General features: G+C 37.9%; 1 protein-coding gene across 30 annotated transcripts in view; it reads right to left on the bottom strand.

The window, feature by feature from the left end:
- NRXN3 (neurexin 3) overlaps positions 1–14,677 on the bottom strand; it is a 1,774,064-nt gene that overhangs the window by 43,589 nt on the left and 1,715,798 nt on the right. The window lies entirely within an intron of this gene.

Below are 14,677 nucleotides of genomic sequence, written 5' to 3'. Positions count from 1 at the left end.
TCAGAATTTAATTCCAGTCCTAAAAGAAACTAAGTCAGTGACCTTGAACAAATCAATTTACCTGTGTAGGTTTTAATTTTGTCACCTGAAACAAAATCGCTACAATGAACTCTAAAGTTCTTTAAGCTTACAGTCTTAAAAGTTATGTAAACCTTAAGATTATAATTAAAAAAAAAAAAAAAGAAATGCAAAGAAAAAGAAAAGCCTTTAGCTTTATGGGAGTTTAAAAGACGAATTGCTATGTTTAATTTGATAGTCAAGGTCACCAAGTCATATTTTGACCAAAAATCTTACTAAGAACACATTCTTCAAACTTGATAAAGGGATTAGATCTAAAGAAATTTTTAAAAATAAAATTAAAGACACCACATGTCCAGGGAATTCTACTCAATGCTCTGTCTCTGTAATGGCCTATCAGGAAAAGAATCTAAAAAAGAGAGTCAGTATATGTGTATGTGTAACTGATTCACCTGCGAATAATACAACATTGTAAATCAGCTGTATCCTAATAAAACAAAACAAAACAAAACCAAACCACGTTGTGTGTCTCTTGAAACTTGCTTGACTTTAATAAGGTGTATCTTTATTTTATTATACTCTTGTGGCTCAGCTGGTAAAGAATCTGCCTGCAATGTGGGAGACCTGGATTTGATCCCTGGGTTGGGAAGATCCCCTGGAGAAGGGAAAGGCTTCCCACTCTAGTAGTCTGGCCTGGAGAAGTCCATGGACTATGTAGTCGGTGGGGCCGCAAAGAGTTGGACACCTTCACTTTCCCTTTTCGTCTTTATGTGAATGTTGTAAGAGACTGAATTCCAATGCTGCTAAATGAGGGCGCGCTCGCCCTCGCCCGTGAGTTCTCCCTCTTGCTGCTGTGTCATCTGTCACGTCCCCTCTGTCAGGCTGGTCCGTTTCACCTCTTCTAGTTACCAAGCTGGTCCCTGGGGACTGAGTTTACCCCTTTGCTTTTATAGGGAAAGCTGGTAATGATGACATGTGAATAAATAAAGACATAAACAAGGAAACAGGCAAGTAAATCAACCAACCAACCAACCACATAGGAGGATGCCAGGCTGGTGCAGCATAAAGGGAGAAAAGGACAGTCACTTTACTGCATTTGGTTATGTCCCTATCGGGTCATCAATACTGATTAATTTATCCTTGTTTTACTTTTGTTTTCTGTAAGCCCTCTGATCTCAGAGGCTTTTAAAAACCTAATTCTAAGTTAATCTGTTTTAAAAGTCAATCCGAGCACCTCCTATCCCCAAATATCCGTCCAAATGTCTTCCTTTTCTCCATCAGCTCTGCATTTTGTTTTTGCTTTCTTTTGGAGCCCTGGTTGAGAATTTGACAACTCCAGGCACAATACCACACCGGGGAGTGTGGGTGGGGGGGTCTTGCTAAAGGAGAAAGCTCTTAATGTCGTTACTTAGCATCCTGGCTTCCAAAACTTAATCTTGGCTCCCTCTGGGGTTGGGATACATTAGGATCTGGTTTCATAGTTTACTTGATGTGGTTCATATACAAGTATTTCCCATAGATTTCTAATGTTAAAGATGATAAAGGGACTGAGCATTCATTTATGGAATCAAATCCTTAAGTAACAACCACCACTTCTGCGGTAACTCTAAGTGTGGCTTTGTACCTGTGTTTTCCTAGTTTTGCTCTGGTCTCATCAGATGCCAGGAGGTGGAACACTTTCGTATGCTCAGCATATTGGATGCTCCTCCCTGCACTCTACTGTATAATCCTTTTTCTCTGACTTTCTGAAGACCAAGACATAAATAGATGCTTCTGTCTACAATGCTGGAAAGAGCCCTGTATACTGCTCAGTTGCTTAGTCATGTTGGACTCTTTGTGACCCCATGGACTGTAGCCCGCCAGGTTCCTCTGTCCATGGGATGTCCCAGAGAAGAATACTGGAGTGGGTGGCCATTTCCTTCTCCAGGGGATCTTCCTGACCCAGGGATCGGATCCACGTCTTCTGCGTCTCCTTCATTGGCAGGCAGATTCTTTTACCACTGAGGCACCTGGGAAGCCCATTACTATATACTGTGCCCCTTCAATTCTGTTCTCTCCATTCACTGCCTCTGTCACCAAGAATTTTTCTCACTTTCCCCACAAAACTTATAAAGCTACAAATCAAAAAGTACAGGGAAAGAAGAGGTTCTCAGCAGGTTGCAAATATCATATCTCAGTCATTTAGACGTTTGTCAGCTCAATAACCCACAGTCAAGGCTTGGGGAAGAAATACTGGGATGTGACACAGTATGTGGGCTGGAGTTCAAAGAAACTGCTGCCAAAGAGATGTAAAAGCTCGGAGGAGGCAGCCCACACCCCAGCAGAGGCACAGAGTACAAAAGCCAGGTCTGCAGAAGGAACGGCAAAAATCAAGCACTTGCAAAAATGTCAGTGGACGTGCTGTGGGGAGGGGACCCAGATTTTGTAGGTTTGCTTATATTTTCCATCTTGCTTCATATGTGAGCTAATGGCATATTGAAAACAATGATGAGAAATAAGCGTTCAATGCCCTTCCATATCCTATGTGCTTAGGGGGGAACTCAACAAGTATTTATTAAGCTTGACTATAGCGTAAAAAATCTGTCTACAATGCAGGAGGTACAGGAGATGTGGGTTTGATCCCTGGGTTGGGAAGATCCCCTGGAAAAGGCAATGGGAGCCCACTCTAGTGTTCTTGCCTGGGAAATCTCACAGACAGAGGAGGCTGGCGGGCTGTAGTCCATGGGGTTGCAAAGATTCAGACACAACTGAGCACGTGATGGATGATGGATAAAATGGGCAAGAAGGATTCATCTATTTAAAAAAAAGAAATGAGGGACTTGCCTGGCAGTTCAGTGGTTAAGACTTCACCTTCCATGCAAAGGGTGCAGGTTTGGTCCCTGATGGGGGAGCTAAGATCTTATACTCTCGTGGCCAAAAAACCAAAACATAAAACGAAAGCAATACAGCAACAAATTCGACAAAAGATTTTTTAAATGGTCCACATCAAGAAACATCTTTCAAAAAAAAAGAAAATGACTACAAATTCCTAACTTATCAGATTTCTCTAGATCAGGGTTCAGCAAACTTCCAAGCCCAGCTTGATGTCTGCTTCCTCTTTTTTGGGGGGCCACTTCGCACAGCTTGTGGGATCTTAGTTCTCTGACCAGGGACTGAACTCAGGCCCTTGGCAGAGAAAGTGCAGAGTCCTAACCACTGGACCCCTGCTTTTTAAAATTAAGTTATATGGAATCACGGCTAAAATCATTCATTTATGTATTGTCTATGGCTGTCTCTGTGTTACAGCAACAGTTTGGTCGTTGTCACAGAGACTGTGAGACTCTCAAAGTCTAGAATGTTTACTTTCTGGGTCTTTACAAAAAAAAAAAGAAGTTGGCTGGTCTTTGCTCTGGGTGATTAGACTGACAGTTTGAACACATAGCAATAAAATATTGCCATACCCCTCTTTTAGTAAAATAGCTAAGATGAAAGCAGAACTTGACAGGAAAGGGTCCTCAAACATTTTCAACTTTATAAATTTTCCAGTTTAGGCTTCCAGATTGGTCAGGATGGATATAACTTGTAATGAGACCCTCAGATGCTGAAGCAAGCTACACTTGCCTTGTCAAGAGTCTAATAAAAGCAAGCGCAGCTTTCAAAAGGTACTTTCTATTTCATTGTGAATTTTAGTTCTCAGTAACTCCTTTAAGATTCTTCGCTTGCATAGACAAGTCAAGGGCCTAGAAATGGTTTGGAGTTTTTTCTTTTGTTTTCATTTTTTCTTTTTCCCTTTTTTTTTTTTAAACATTTGAGACATAATACAAGGAGGTGGGGGAAATTAAAGAGAAGATAAATATACAAGTAGGAATTTAAGAAATGTCAAGAAAGGGGCTAAGGGAAGAAACACATCCTCTCAGATTCACGTTCACTTACTCTGTTGCTTTCTATTAGCTGTAACGTCTAAAACACTGTGCTCTGAAGAACATAATCATCTTGGAAATGAAAACACACTGTCTCACCAGGGTTCTCCCTATGAGCATCTATTCTTAAGAGCCCTATGTGGTTTAGCCACTAAGTCATGTCTGACTTTCACAATGTCATGGACTATAGCCCGCCAGGCTCCTCTGTCCATGGGATTTTCCAGGCAAGAATACTGGAGTGGGTTGCCATTTTCTTCTCCAGGGCATCTTCCCGATCCAGGGATTGAACCTGGGTCTCCTGCACTGCAGGCAGATTCTTTACCAACTGAGCCACCAAGGAAACCCTCTTAGAGTCCCAGTATCAGTTAGAGGTGGCTGTTACCTGATCATACATTCTCAAAAGGTCTGGTGATGAGCAGTGAGATAGAAGCCCCCACTGCACAAACTATCACCTAGGTGACATCAAGAGGGACTAATCTCCTGGAAGTGATGGTTTTCATCCTGAATACTGGAACCATTCCATCTCACAGGAAGCAAGGGTAAGTCATTCAAATCATAGTTGTTTGGATAAATCATCACTAAACAATTTCATAACCCCTATCAACCAAGGTTTTCATAGCTTTTCAGATGCATGATAATTAATCCATCTAACAAGTATTTACCAGACAGTTAATATACTCAATACACAAACCTTCCTTCATTATTATTAAAGAGGTAGGTAGCTATATATATATACACACACATACACACACACACACATCAATGGAGAATACTATATAATAAGAGATAGTATTAATGTAGTGATTCCAGTGTGGATTTGGGGCCAAGCTGGCTTGAGTTCAAATCCCATTTCTCCTGCTCCCTTCCTGTGTGGAACATCTGTTTAGCTCCTCTGTGCCTCAGTTCACTCACCTTTAAAATGGAGATGACGATAAAGCCCCTCATGGGATTGCTACAGGGACTAAAGAAGCTATCAATATAAAGTATTTAGAACTATACCTGCCTATAGTAAATGCTCAGTGAATACTTGGTGAAGGAACAAAGATGGAGCAGTGGAACACGTGAAGCCCTAGACATAACTTCAAGGGACTTGACTCAATATTATGTGTGCTGTCGCTGAAAGCTGACCAGAGGGGCAGGTAAACGTGACATTAAATCAAAGTTAAAGATGGTACCATCAGCATCTCAATCAGAGACTCTATCTCATCAAACTAGAAAGGCTAATAAGATCCATACTTTCCTTTTTAATTCCCAGATTTCTCAAAACTCTTTCACAAAGCAGCGATTAAAGCATCTAACAGTAAAATTATTTTTTACTGCATTTGCTGTGATACAATAGTTCTCATGCTGTTTTAAGTATTAATGTACTAGTTTATGAAAAAAATGTGGAAGTAAAGGGCACTGATACATTTCACTGTGAAGCTGGTTAATTATCATGCATCAAGTGCTGTAACTAAATAAAGTTCATTATATTTTAAAAGTTAGAAAAACATAACTGAGTAATAGAATGATGCTGCACATTATAATTATGTACTAAGAAATGCATCTATTATCATCTTTCCAAAGCTCAAGAAACAAAATTTGGAAGCCTAAGAAATATCCTGTTCATCTTCAGTGTTACTAAGGGAGGCATTTTTGGCAACTCTATTTTGAGGAAACAAAATTAGTCAAAGCTCCACAAACGAGCAAGTCACAGTGCTAAAATTTAGCACTCTAATAAGTGTTCAAGCCCAATCCTCTGTGCACACTGCAATAGAAATAAAAGTTATCCATTTCCTAACAGATCTGGGGTTGAATCTTACCTCTGCCAATATGTGCAGGTAGGCAGCCTTGGAAAAGCAAGCTTTGTGAGCCCTGATTTTCTCAATTATAAGATGGCCACAATAGCTTCTACGCTGCAATAACTGAAAATGAGATTTAAATAAAAATACCATGCTTGAATGCACCTGGGCCAGTGCCAGGTCAGAGCCAGCTCATGATCTCTGATTGCTACATTTTCAGGAATTTTCCAAGTCGGTTGTTAAAACACAGCCAAAATCAAATACGTTAGATGAAGAACAAAGGTAAGAAAAGCTTAAAACCCATTACTTTCTAATTACTGTGCTTTACGATTATGTATGCTCTTGAAATCCTTGGTCTCTATCACATCTGTATGGTGAAAGTGTGTGCTCATGAGTGTTACTTCCTAATTCTGAGTTTAATATTGTCGTATCAGTGGCTTGAAATCAGCCAGAGTGGGAATGTTCTATATGACAGAAACTGCCACATACTACAGATTATGGTTGTGTGTTATCTACGTGTGTGCTGGTTGCATGCATTTATGAGCACACTGCTATATCTGACTGGTCAGCAATACCCTCTCCCTCCCCCAATCCTTCCCCCATCTTCCGATTCCTTCCCCCACTTCCTTTACCTTCCTTCTCTCTTCTCCCCCTTCAATCTCTCCCTTCCTTTCTTCTTAGAAAGTTCTGAGTCCATAGAACTCACAAATTTCCTCTTCCATTGCCCTTGTTCTATACCCTTAAGAATAGCAAAGACCTACACGGACATGACCGAAACTTCTCATCATAAAAGCATCTGCCTTGAAACACTTTCTCTTCTTCAGGTTAAAAAAGATGGACTTCTTAATCATAGGACCCTATTTCAAAAATCAGTCTAGCAATTCATTTGAGACCTATTTTATACTCTTGTTCAACCTCTGTGGGTGAGGACACAGCAGTTTTTACAAAAGATTCATTTCACACTCTTAGTATTAAACAAACCAAAGCATTCCAAGTTAGGCAGCAAATTCCCTGAGTATTCACAGGTATAATCCAGTATCTGAATAATTACCTGGGTACTTTCTTCTACCTCTCTCTCAAGAAATTCAGACTCACTTCTCAGAACTAAATCTACTGTGTATGTCTTATTCTTTGGAAAGAGAAATACACAAAGAACTTGGGTCTGAGTTAAAGTGTTGGCTCTCTAAGGCTTCCATGAATTAAAAAATAAAGTAAAATATATATCATTTGACTAAGAGAGATCAAAAGATAATCTTACCTTGAAATATGCATGAGGTAGAACCAGTGAGTTTTTTTTTTTTCTTTCTCTTGGATGACTCTCCAAACACATTTATATTTTAGGTTAAAACACATAAATAAATTTCATAATCAAGTACTTTCATATTTTCGCAAATTCCTCACCGATTCAGGAATAGACACTGCTCTATACAGCAGAAATGATAATGCTCCTCAGTAACATTTGCTGAAAAATTTTTCTTTTGATCTGTTCCTGAAGAAAACGTTTAGCTAGAAGATTGATATTATATGGGAAAACTTCATGGAAATTTGTTCTTACACGAACTCCCTTTGACAGGAAGATCATTAAATCATGCCAAAGAAATCAACAAGGGTTTCTTATTGTTGTTCATGGGGTGGTTGTTTAGCTATTATCATTAGTAGTTTCCCACTGTAAGCCGCCTCCTTAGCCAGGTAAGAAGCGCAACTTATGACTTCCAGATGCAAACCAGTTATCAGCCTTACAATTCGACTGAAAATTTGTTTTGCTTCTTTGTGAAGTTCCCTAAGGCAAGGTTAAAAGTAGAAACAATAGGGGCATGAGAAATAAAGGGAGAGGATTTCAAACCACATATTACAGAGAACAGAATCACGGAACGACACCAGGACAGTGGACTCCAAGACAAGATGGCAAGACAGATGTGCCAGACGAGACACATGCTTGACCGCTGGGCCAAGGAGAGCAAACACAAGAACAAAGCCAGACAGAGATGCTGCGAGAGCAGCTCTTGGGGCTGCTGCGTAACCCCGTGGAAATCATAATAAAAATGAGGACCCATGAGGTTGTAACTACAAAGGAAAGTTACCCCCACAGCTCATACACTGGACTTGCTGGGTTAGCCTGGATGTGTCATTTGGATGAAACGCAGGAGATGGCGTCATGACAGCCCATGCACTGGTGATGGAGGCCATGGTTAGTTGATTAGCTACAGAACTGTCACTGCATGCCACACAATGATCCTGGGCTTGTCCGGAAATCAAAGATACAACCAATAGTCTATGTCCGCAATAAAATTCTTTTTATGCCATCTGAAATTTGTGGAGAGGGATGTTCCTCTGTTCTTTCGGCATGTTTTTCTTTTATTATTATTATCATTTTCTGACTCACTTGTCCTTTTTTCAATAAAATGCATGGTCATAAAGGAGAGAGTAAAGGCAAGTGGCCTGTGCAGATATAAGGAAAAATAAAAAGGAGAAAGGAAGAACATTGAAATAAAAAAAAAAAATATATAGTAGAAAGAAAAGGAAAACAAAGTAGTTCATTCTTTTGTACACAACTTTCTTGGGTTTCATTGGGGTTTGTTTCGTTTTGAGCATAAATACTGGCGGGATTCACTGAAGGGGGAGAAATTCGAGATTAGGATGGCAAGAAAAGATTTTGTTGCCTTTGTTGATTTGTATATCTATATATCTCTCAGTACAGAAAGAATAATGACTCATAAAAGTATAGCAATGAGTTAAAAATAGCCATAATGACCAAAATACTAAATATGAATCAAAACAAAATAAATTGAACCACCAAAAATTCATGCGGCACAAGATGAGGTGAAAAAACAGAAAATGTTCTTCAAATATATACGAAGTATATATCTATTTATATATATACACAGGAATGTGCATATATGGATAGATATATCTGTATAATTTTTTCTCTCCACCCCTCCCAAGGATAACTGAATTATGGAATCATCATTATAATTATGATAAAGAAGAAAACAAAACCTAAAAGAAATTAACATGCTTTATTGCCAAGTTAACACAGTATCATGCATGTCTATGTTGGCGGATGTAAGGATGATGGCGTGAATTTCTGTGTAAACACATGGCTGATGGCAGGGGCTGTTGTTAATCTCTGTTTCCATTAGTCTAATACAACATACTGTGTCCACATATACAGGGAATGATAGGCACTACATATTTAGTATACACACATACATAAGTATATATGTGTACACACAGTATATGTACTGGGGCTTATGGGAGAAAAAATAGAGAACACAAAGAATCAAAGAAAACCCATTAAAAAATCTCTCTTTTTAAAACCCAATCCCTCTTTATTGAATCATTTTCTCAGGGAGGGCGGACTTGCTTAAGACTGCATAAAGCTCACTCATCAACTACTTGCATTGGCATTTGAAATCAGGAAGTTCTCATGAGTCTGGCTTAAAATGTTCTCAACCTGTCCATCCTTTGCCTATTACCTAAGAAGATCTAGGTAATACTGTATATGTTCAGTACTAATTTTTCAATCATAATGAATCAGAAATTCTGTGCCCCCTACTTAAGGTATAGAAGAATGCTCTTTGGGGTTAAATGGTGCTGTGCACGTTGGCATGATTTGTGATTTTTCTTGCCTGACCTTGGATGGGTATGCCAAGTGCGGAATTAGAGACCTCTGCTTCGAGTACTGATAACATTCCAAGCATTTCCATTCCTTGTCTACATTGTTTCTTTTCTTCTTACCCCTCCTTTCCTCTTATTCCTCTTATTTTTGTATCTGACTTCCCTAAGAGACCATGAACTCCTGGAAAGAGTCTCTTCTTTTGTTTTCCTGGTATCTACTCTCGTGTCTATACACAGTAGTCACTAAAGATTATCACATAAATAACTGATTTATTAAACTATCAAATGGAAAGTTACATGTTGATATTATTGATCCCTTTTCCTTTTCAACATCACCAAAAAATCTTGGGTAATGGAGATAAATAGAACTTTTTTTCATTTGTATAGTTTTTTTGTTATTAGATTTATTTGTTTTGGTTAGAAAATCTATTATAATGATAAATCCATGAACACATTTTATGTACACCATTCCTGTACTATCAAGTGCCCAGTTGCCAATTAGTAGATTTTTCTATATTTATATTTTTATTCTTGTTCTAATTTTCAAAGCATTTAACCATTGGGGATTTAAAGCCACACACATATTACTTAAAAATTAGATTGGCCTAGGATGGAGTTGGGTTATAAAAAAGTAATACAACTTATCATTAAGTGAGTTAATGAATAAAGACAGAAACTATCCCATTAAATTAAGAACATTATACACCCATGAATGTACTCTGTTTAAAAATTGGCAGGACTTAGACTAGATCTACATATGTGAATAGTTGCTTGCTATACATACATTGGATATGTATTATAGCTCAGATCTCATACATGTTCACAGTCAATAATGATTCACTAATGAAATTTACATCTGTTTGTATTCCTCTTTCCAAAGCTAAAGCATTTCTCAGATTACTTCTATTTTACCTTTATTCAAAATATTTTTAAGCAGACCCTAAAATTCAAGGTGAAATCTGGGCACTGTGATACTCAGACATTCCTGCAGCATTTTAAAAACATAATTCTATTTATATTTATTTATCTTTGGCTGTGCCGAGTCTTCATCGCTGCAAAGGCTTTTTCTCTAGTTGTGGCGAGTGGGGGCTTCTCTCTCGTGGTGGGTGCAGGCTTCTCATTGTGGTGGCGTCTCTTGTTTAGGAGGGTGGGCTCCAGGGCATGCGGGCTTCAGCAGTTCCAACACATGGGCTGAGGAGTTACAGCTCCCGGCCCTAGAGCAGAGCCTCAATAGCTGTGGTGCGTAGGCTGAGTTACTCTGCAATACATGGGGTCTTCCCGGAGAAGGGCTCGAATCCATGTCTCTTACACTGGCAGGTGAATTCTTGACCACTGAGCCACAAGGGAAGCCCAGTGGCATTTTATTTTGGCATTTACTATTCTACTATCCACTGAATAGCTACTTGACTGATGATCCTTAAACATAATTCTATTTACCAATCATGAGTTTCCATATGGAAAAATCTAAAGTTAAATAAAAATCAATTTCTTTGTAATAAAAATGTACCAGTTGCTAACTCTTAGAGCTTGCTAGAGCCACTAATGACAAAATGCATTTCTGTAAACCCTGAAGATTACCAACATCCTATTTAAGGTTGAGAATCAGCACATTTATTATTTTTCCTCTATAAATTCTGAAAAATAATGCTCTATTTCTTCCTATCCTTTATTAGAAAACTATTACTGTCTTAACACTTCAGTTGCACTTTCCACAATGTCCCAGCAAATAAAAACTCTAAGGATGTGGTGAGCTTTTAACTCAGTGCCAGATTTTCATATTATAAATAGTTTACTGAAGCACCTCAAACTGATAAAGACTAAGAACCCAGTTCCACCTGGAGAACATAAACAGGGGCAAATTCTTGGTGTTTTGCCAAATTTAAATTTCCCTATAATGGGTTGGCTATTATAGTGTGACTAACAAAGAGGAACAAAGCAATAACACCAAATGCAAATGTGAGGATTGTAGAGTTGAGGCGTAAAAGTACATCTGAGCATCACTCTGGGAATAGTAATTATTTTGTGATCTCAGATTACTGTCATTAGTTTAAACATCTCCGTCAATCCCACCACTATGGAAGTTGTTTAGCACAGTCCTGTTGATGGATGAATGTGTTTCATCTTCACTTCCTGTTACTGTCTGCCCTCTGGTGGGAGTATTGGTCCCTTAAGATGTGATCAAAGGACGTTTAAGATAAGTGGAGGCAAGAAACCGGGCTAATTGACAACTAGAAACATGTATCCCTGGGTAATGGCTGGATGAATCAATATAGTTGTTAATTACTGCCATACCCACCGCTCAGGTGTAAAAGGCATTTCTTTTCATTTTTTTTCCTCTGCTCTATAAACCCTGCTCCCAGGATTTTTCCAATCTTAAGACCATAAGACAAAAAATTCAGACAATTGGTAGTTTTTAATTATGCAAAAGCCAATCTGACAATACATTCGTTTTGATGGTTTTTTATTTTTTTCCTAAAGATGGAGACACTGGGCATAGGAGTTGGGGGGAGGGAGAGAGAAGGAATGAAAAGTGGATTTCATCACTTTGAACTTTAGAATTCATTCCCATATTTTAGATCATGGAGGCAATCCTACTAAAGATCTTAATTTTTATTTGACTTCCACAATCACATGAGAGAATCCCATTTCCCAGCTATTTGAATTCTCAGTTATTTGAATCCTCTCCAGCTTGTTTATTTTGTTGTTGCTGCTGTTGTTGTTGATTACAAAGAGGTAATCAACAGTGAAACATGCATTTACTGCACAATTTAATATCAATAGAACTATAGTTGGGAGGAGGGGCAATTATGTGCAAAGACACAAATCTGAACTATTAAATATTTCTTTTGTAGGGGACACAATTAATGTTTACAAATTTGGAGAGATAAAATCCTGATCCTCAACTTTAGGTACTTAAATAGCTATTCAAATATTCTTCTGAATATTTTTATTGCTACAGATGGACTCATTATTATTTTATAGTTCACAATTTCAATTCTGCGTTCTCAAAGCAAATGTTCAGAAAATGCAATTTTCCCTGCAACTCACTATAAAATGATCTAATTCTCAGCAAAAGAAGGGATGCGGTAGAGAATAATTTTTTTCTAAAAGAAATGTGGATTTTGTTAGGGTGATACTTACTTGTATGAAATCATATATTTTAAACAATTCAACAGGTTTTATTTCATTGTTTAAAGGGAGATGAAGTGAGAGATATGGAAAATCTCCAATTTTAATTTAAGATTATGAGGTATTTTGAGAATCACATAAATTCAGTCAGCAAATACTAATTGAGCTTTCATTCTGTGCCTTGCTCTCGTGATTTAGCCTTTTTAAAAAACTCATTTACATATGTTCCAGCAAACATATATAGAGAAAATTTGAGATCTAATGGATTTATGAGGTTTCCAGACTATCATCAGCCAAGCTAAAAAAATGTAAGTGGTCCCTAAACATGATATGACTATGCTATACCAAACCAGGGTGATCCTTAAATGCCAAAGTGGGTTGTCAGTATACAAGTCATTTGCTTACATCTGACTCAAAACCAGCAGCAATAAAGTCCATTTTGATTTAAATAAAATTAAATATGAAAAATCATTTCATTTAAAATTTGATGCCCATATGAAAACAAAAGTTGTTGAATATAACATATACTAGACTGCCCAAATTATGAAAAGCAAGAACATCTAATGGACCTAAATTAATCAGGAAAGACCTTGCAGAAGTGAAATGCCTTATAACTGAGAGAGCCTAGAAAGTTATAAATTTGCTAACATAGTGAGAGAAGATAAGGTAATTTCAAGTATGATACAAGATTAGCCAAAGTTAGTGTATTTACAGTAAATATCAGGTCTAGAAAAGAAAAAAATTTTAGAAACTGAGGTAGTGAATAAGAAGGTTCAAAACTAGAATTTTAATCGCAGTATTCACATAGAATCTCAGGGCTAGCAATTTATGTCAAAATTATATAAAAGTCACCATTATCTACAGTTGCATGGGCAATGGAAGACTTCTCTTCAGGCAGTACAAAATCTAGCTTTGGAAACAACTGGTTTGAATGCTTCTGATTTTTAATCTGCATTATTTCTGGAAAATCTGAAGGCTATAGAGATATTTCTCATACAATGCAAAAAAGAACTTCATAGCTCTATGCATGTAATCTTCATCAGTATAAATCAGGCCCCCAAGGCAAAGCCTCTGCATCAACAGGAATATCTATCTCCTTCTTGCATTAAATATGCCGCTGACTTTTCCCCTGTGCATCTGAATCCCTTACCAGGAATACTTTATGGAGTTAACTTTAGAAAGAAGAAATGTTCACTCTTCAACTGTGATCAGTTAAATAATCCTGGGCAAAGGGGATTAACACGTCTCGTAGCTGGTATGTTAACTCATTTGGGATGGGCTCTCTGTCACCTGGTTTATTTATATATTCCATTCCATCCTCCCTTGCAGAACACAACAGATTGTTTTAAAAATTGTTTTTATTCCACTACCTGCCCCGTGTAATTATATCACTCAAGAAATGCTGGTATTGAATTTCTGTCCTCTGCTTTTGAATCAGATGAAACACCTGCACAGCCACTAAAAAAGCAAACGGACTTAGTCTGGGGCTTTTCAGGTTTTGGCCTGTCTATGTTTGATACCAAATGGTAACGTATACGCACAACCTGGGGAGCTGCAGATCTCATGAATCAGAGATCTAGAAAAGCCCTCTGTCTTCTGATGGGAGTTGCTATGGAGATGTCTGTTGTGTGTATGTATTGTGGGGGTGTGGAGGTAGCAGGGGAAGACAGGCGTGATGATTCAGAATGATCAAGTCTAGATTTTATAAGAAGGCTTACAATTTAAAGATCTGATAAACATTGCTGCATATATATATAGGTATCACTGCTGTGAAAGCAAGAAAACCAGATAAAGGGTAAATAGGGCATCCTAATTAAAGTCTAAGTATCTTAAATTATTGGCCCCAATCAATTAATTTAACATACATCTTGGAAAGCATGCCATATTCATAGCTAAATTCTTAATATCTCACACATACCTGGCATACACCAGGGACCCTCAAAAAATATTTGTTGAACTGAATTCTGCGGGAGAGGTAGTTTAGATAGTAAAGCTCTATATTCTATTTTCCAACAGCTCATTTGTGAAAACCCTTAGGACAGGAAGGAGTCAAATCTGGAGATGCACTGTATCCTGCCTGAGGGCTCAGAAATATTTATTAAATGAATGAAAGAAAATCTGTTCTGGTATGGATTGGATGCATCCTCCCTTTAGAGTTAAAGCCTCACTTAATACAATATTATGACTCAAAGTCTGAAAAAAAAATCTGACTAACCAGGTCATACTTACTTT

The sequence above is a fragment of the Odocoileus virginianus genome, chromosome 6 (assembly GCF_023699985.2).
Source record: "Odocoileus virginianus isolate 20LAN1187 ecotype Illinois chromosome 6, Ovbor_1.2, whole genome shotgun sequence".
Taxonomy (NCBI): domain Eukaryota; kingdom Metazoa; phylum Chordata; class Mammalia; order Artiodactyla; family Cervidae; genus Odocoileus; species Odocoileus virginianus.
The sequence above is the reverse complement of the archived record's forward strand: the minus strand, read 5'-3'. Positions and strand labels throughout refer to the sequence as shown.